The sequence below is a fragment of the Labeo rohita genome, chromosome 18 (assembly GCF_022985175.1).
Source record: "Labeo rohita strain BAU-BD-2019 chromosome 18, IGBB_LRoh.1.0, whole genome shotgun sequence".
NCBI lineage: Eukaryota > Metazoa > Chordata > Actinopteri > Cypriniformes > Cyprinidae > Labeo > Labeo rohita.
The window spans coordinates 34,093,592-34,100,315 of NC_066886.1; positions in this window are offsets into that span (position 1 = coordinate 34,093,592).

Genomic DNA, 6,724 nt, shown 5'->3' on the forward strand with positions numbered 1-6,724 from the left:
GTTCTTGTCATGTCACCATTAAAATTTAGCTTGTAAAAGTTATGTATGAATTACCACTATTTCGCTTTGTGCAGTGATATTACTTTATTAAAGTGAAGCATATATCAAAGATGAAAGTTTAATGGTTCAAAATAACCTTGTGTTGAACCTTGAACTGGCTGTATTTTCAAACTCAAGATTCATATTTAATTGGGTTCTTTGCCTACTGCCATGTAGAGTAGCTCCAATTTTCACTCGATTGCTATGGTTTCACATTTCATCTTTTCTCATCTCGGACAATGACTCCCAAGTAATTTTGGAACTTGCTGACCACGGCCGCATTTGTGTCAGTGTTTAAAAATCCTGCACTGGCCAGTTTGCTGACAGATGAGTCTGAATGAGTCTATCTTGTGGTGTGAGCTCTCCGGCCATTGGCTGAATCCTCCATGGTCATCCTACCTGCCTGACACCCGGGAATCATGATGAATCGGCCCCAACTGCAGCCCCAGATTGTTTTTTAACATTTAATTCAGTTTCTTCCTGTGCTTGGATGAACATGGGCCGTGTTATGGATTTCTGGTCTAATGTACTCCAGCAGGTTGGGAGAAGGGCCCCAGTAAGCCATGGAAATTATGGAGGCTTGGATCAATACTCAAGGTCATCACCTCCACACAACCCCCACACCCCCGCCATCCTATCTGTGGTCCAGCCTTTGATTCAGTGCTGTGCCCTATGATTCTTCTCGCTTTGGTCACTACGATCGCCACTGCCAAAGAGCAAAGACCTCCTCTATTCAGGAGACAGAGAGGGGGGAGTGATGAAAGAGAGGGATCTGAATGGACTCAATTCACACCGTCAATTCATGCAATCGCTGTTAAAAACAAACAAATGAATGAATTGGGGAGCAGAGAACAAGCAAAACAAACAGACAAAATAACTACTGAATGAACAAACAAACCCCATCATTTCAGGCAGTTATTATTAAAACAAATACATGTATGAAGTAAGGAATAAAGGGAGGAAGGAATGAACAAACAAGCAGAAAGTAAACTAAGCAAACCCAATTCCATGCAGCCATTGTAAAAGCAAACAAATGAATGAAAGAAACAACAATACAACAAACATATTTCATACTAACAAACAAACAAACAAACAGTTAACGACCAAACAACAAAACAAACAAATTCCATGTAATCACTGTAAGAAAGAAAGAAAGAAAAAATTCTTACTATTCACTAGTTGCTTATTAGCATGCCTATTAGTAACATATTGGCTGTTTATTAGTACTTCTAAGGCATTTATTCCACCTGACCATATTCTACATCTCTAATCCTACCTATCTTACTAACAATTAACCCCTTAACTGTCACCCGCCTAAGTTTTCTTCACCATATATATCCATAATAAATCCTAATCTAATCATGAAAAACTGTATATCGTTGGAAAGGTCAAAGACTCCTATATAGATATTTTAAAAGTAATAGATTAATTTATGACAAGAGTGCACCTCAAAAACCCACATCCATCTCTGACCTTTGTCACAAAAAGGCTTTCTTCATTGCCTTTTTCCCTATCACGCTTTAGAAATCATAAGAAATTATATATCAATTGAAAACTTAAATTCATCCTTTGAAAACCATTTTAAAATCAGACATTGCATTACCATGGAAATTGTACATCACAATCATATTACAAAATATTTTCGTTCATTAATTATAAAAATGTAAGTTTGGAAAGTGCATTTTCACGGCTATGTTCAAAAATGGGAGTGATGGTTAAAGGGTTAATAAGCAGCAAATTAGAAGTTTATTGAGGCACAAGTCATATTTAATGGTTTGTTAATAGCGAGAATTGAACCTCGGAAAATAAAGTGTGACAGAATTAATAAATGATGGACAAAGAGCTGAAACAAACAAAAACTGAACAAATTAACATACAATAAAATACAAGCAAACTTACATTGAAAATGCAAGAATGATCAATAAATCAATAAATCAAACATCGGAAATCATGGGTAAAAAATATGATAAAAAGAAGCAAACAGATCTTTTCAACTATAAACCACCACAGCACCAATTACAGTATTTGTCTTGAGAAAGATTATAGACTTATATATAATAATATACTATTATACTACATTTTACCTCCACTGTTTCTTTACACACACATATATTGTTATTATTTTTACAACTCTTCTTTTTAAGAAGATGGTGAATAGAGGACAACCCTCTTCTTCCTTGATATCTGAGGCTCTCAGATCGCTGCATTTGAGCGACGTTAAACCCTTTAAAACCTTTCGCGAGAGCTGTTGTGTTTTGTACTGTGCCCAGTAAACTCTCTGAATTACTGTGCATTCTGACGCCCGTAGCAGTGGCTCTCTGGCCTGCGTGCGGGACATTACCCAGGTCCGTCTGTCTGACTGTCTGTCTGTCTGTCAAAGTGCCACCTCGAAACCCTCATCATCATCATCACCATCATCATCATCATCCACATCACTGTCCTTCCACAAACTCTCCCTTTATTTAGCTCCTTTTTTCTTGGCCCGTTTATTTCAGAGTGCTGTTCTCCTCCTCTCTCCTGGGGCAAGATTACCCTTTTATTTTGTTGTGGTGGTAAAATTACTGGCTTGGGAAGATTGGCCCGTGTTTGCTGTTGAGGAAATCAATTTTCTTTCTGCCGTATATGATCAACATGTCAGAGCCATCAGCTGGATAATAGCAGTGTGGAGCTCAAAATGGCTGCTAATACAGGACTACAAGGGGGATGGGGGCGCGCGAAAAAAATAACACGTCCGCCCGGCTGGACACGACACTGTGGTTACGGGGAGGCAATCGCGGGCTGGTGTCACGGGGCAATCTGCCCCCCGGCCTTATCCAGCCCCCTCGATGTCAGGAAATGGCTCTCTGAAAGATATTTCGGGACGAGCGAGACGGTGGCCGCCGCGAGAGGCTTTTGTTTGGGCCGTTTGGATAGCTTTCAATCAACCTGTTAATGGGCAAAGGAGGAGTCCAGGGGGAGTGTCCCAGAGGCATGATGGGAGTGCTGGCGTGTATGTGAGCAAGTCTTAATTTGTCCATCACAAACCGAAGGAAACATCCCAGCGTGACCTTGGCGCTGGTGTTAATGGTCTCTCTGTCCATCAGTGGAGCCTGTTTAGTGGTCTGTCCACATCCTGCGCTCCGACTTTACTGACAGCAGACAAAAGTACTCATTTACAGCCACCAGCACACTTAAAGGAACAGTTCACCCAAAAGAGGAATCGTTTACTCATGCTAATATTATTCTAAACATGAATCATGTTTTCCATCGACAACACAAGGATACATATTTGTTTTTATCTCCATGCTACAGTTCATAGTGACCAGGATAATAAAAGTAGTCTGCATAAAGCACTACAATGAAATACACAACACAACACAACCCAATTTACAGTCTGGACAAGTTGATCCTAGTTCCCAAAAGTCAGAGCCACTCTGCAGATTTCACAGAAGACTTTTTAGCTTCAGACTATGATTCAGTCTAGTGTGAGGATATCAAAAATGTTTGATTTGTTGAGTCGAAGTTGATTTCCATGCTCAAGTGTATTTGATTTGGGTTTTAAGGTGCAATCCATCGTTTACATACAAAGGAATGTTTGCGCTGGTAACAAAAACAAAAAAGACTCAAACTCAAACAAAGCTCCATTTCAGTGCATTTAGTAGTGTTTAAAGTCTTTTTGAACTTTGTGAAAAATACCCCAGTTGTTTAGTGACTTTGCCAAGCAATATACATCAATATATATTTTAAACAAATATGTTTTTGTACCACAGTAATTCATAAGTTATATAACGATTTACTCCCAGGGTAAATATAATAAATAAAAATCATGAATTCCAATCTGATCTTTCACAGTCATACTGCAAAGATATTTTATATTTTTTATTACATATGGCCTAGATGAGAAATGAAAGTGTCAGATTCAATGTGGTGTTTGCAGTTCAGGCTGTCAACTAAAACCCATATATGAGCCATATTCAACTATGATGTGAACATAGCCATTAGTAATCACTCACTGCCAGCAGCTTGCAGTTAACACACACACGCACACACACACAGAAATGACAGCATTATACATTCGCACTATTAGGACAAAAGCACTACTTAAAACTCATACATAAATATATTTAGGTCTATGCCTCAGCTTACTCCTGAGGCGAACATCGTACTGTATCTCACATGGTGTTAAAATGAGAAGGGTGATTCTAAACACCTGCAGTTCAGTGCAAAGCATTAAGTAATAGACTATGGCCTTGCACCGAAAAGAGAGCGAGAGAGAGACAAAGAGAAAGAGGGAGAGAGGGGTTCAGGGTTTCTGTGCCGTTTGCCTGACTGAAATTGGAATGAAAGGGATGAAAACCTATAAGTGAAAATCAATAGCAGAAGACAGCAGAGGAGAAGAAGAAAAGGCCATAAAATACAATACAGATAAATGCAGAGAGCCGGAGAGAAAAGAGGAGAGAGACAGGGATTATTTCATAGCATCAAACGATAATGCAGATTGTGTTCACTAAAACGGTTTCCTCTCTGACCAGTCTGCTGGTCACCAGGCATTTTTAAACTCATTTCTTAATTTTACAGCTCATTTTACATCCATTCTCTGACAGGTTCAGAGTGAATAAGATCATGAAAAGTGGGTGTTGCATAGCAGAATGGAGGCAGGTGGTTGAAGGGTTGAAGGTGATTTGTGATTATTTGTGAAAAGTTATAACATTTTTAATTGATTTTTTTTTTCTTTCTTGAAATAATGTGTATGTCAGTTTTAATACATCAGGTAAGGTCGGCGTCTAAATTGAATATCAGCAGAAAACAATAAAATGAGAATTGTACAAAATAGATTTCGGAAACATTTAACATGCATAAAAAGAACAAATATTGCCAAAATTGGCAAAATATGACTTATGATTTATATACATATGGGAAGCCATAACCCTAAAGCAGGGGTGTCAAACTCAGTTCCTGGAGGGCCACAGCCCTGCAGAGTTTTGTTCCAACCTTGCTCCAACACACATACTATGCAGTTTTTAATGAAGCCTGAAGGACCTGATTAGTTGGATCAGGTGTGTTTAATTAGGGTTGCATCTAAACTCTGCAGGGCTGAGTTTGACACCCCTGCCCTAAAGGTTTGGAGAATGCATCCACAGATGGAGGCCAGTTTGGTTTAGAAAGACAATAAAGAGATTTGAGCCAGACATACAGGTTTGGAACGACTTGAATAAATGATGAAAGAATTTTCATTTTTGGGTGAATTATCCCTTTAAGTACACTTAAGTGGCCTTTTATTTAATTAATAATATGTTATCTTAAAGCTTTTTAAGTTAATATTATTATTATTATTTTAAATATTCCTTTGAGATATAAAATACACTACAAGTGTATATTCAGTACAATTAAGTGCACATCTCTTAAAAATGCAAGATCAAGATGTTGATAAAACAGTAAGATGTGAAGCAGTGGCCTAATACATCAGTCTGGTAAATGTTTACATAAACCAACAATTAAAAGAAACAGCACCGATGAAATACATCAACGCATTCTGTGTAAACGGACCTTAGTGTACGAGACGGATCGACAAAACTGGCTGCTAAATGGATTGCTGACTGTGGGCCAATAATAGGCTTATGTTGTGAGTGTGTTGCTTTTCTCAGCAAATATTGATATGTCTATATATGATCATTCGTGATTCATTGTATTAATTTATCATCATATCATGTGATTAATTCAATTAAGGGTTTAATATTGACATCTTTATTAAATTATTAATGAAACTTATTATACAACAGTTCTTTCTGGTGCTTGAATCTGATTGGCTGAGAGCCTTATCCAGCTGTGCTATATTTTAGAGATAACAGAACTCCAACTGTTTGTTTCACTCCGCTTGCAGTATTTCTCACAGCGCGTCATGGCGGATGGCTAAAATCCACCTTACGTTTATAATAAATAATACTGTTTTTGTATTATATAATACCATTATATAACACATTTTTTTTTTTTAGGCAAGGATGTACTTTAGTTTAGACTTCAAATGGGGAAATAGTGTGTGTGTGTTTGTGATGGTGATTTTAGTTTTAGTCTGCCATTAGATGTTTTTACGAGTCAGCAGTAAAGACTTTTACATTGTAAACAAGGAAGTTGTTTTTACTTTCAACAGCAGCAGCTGTTATCGGAAATCACTCTTAACAGATGAAAGGACGGTACGACAAAAATATGGCTTTTCTCAGCAGACATTCAAACTAATATTTAATTGTGAATATGAGATTGACCTGAAAAATGAATGAATGCTGTATCAGATGCAGGTAATCACACTCGCGCAGAGATCTCTCTCTTATAATACTCGACATAATACAGTGAGCTTTAATACAGTAGTGTAATTAGCTTTCAGTGAAGCAACGCAATGTTCCTTCGTTACTAGTACTAAAGTGACGTTTTGGAATTAGTAACAAAGGCTTAGGCTCAGCTGTTCAACTGTCAAACTGAGATTTGAATCTGTGGCAGAAGGAAGTAGTTCTGCACAAAAGAGGGTTTTAAAGACACTCTGTTGTTTTTTCTTATGTATTTACACACTCACGCCTTCAAACTGTTGTATAAACACAACATCAGACTCGTAGACGTGTGTTATGGCTGTATATCGGCACGCTGTGATAACCTACAGCACTTGCGCGGCTGCTCCTGTGATATCGCTCATATAAAAGGTGTTATGTGGTAACTA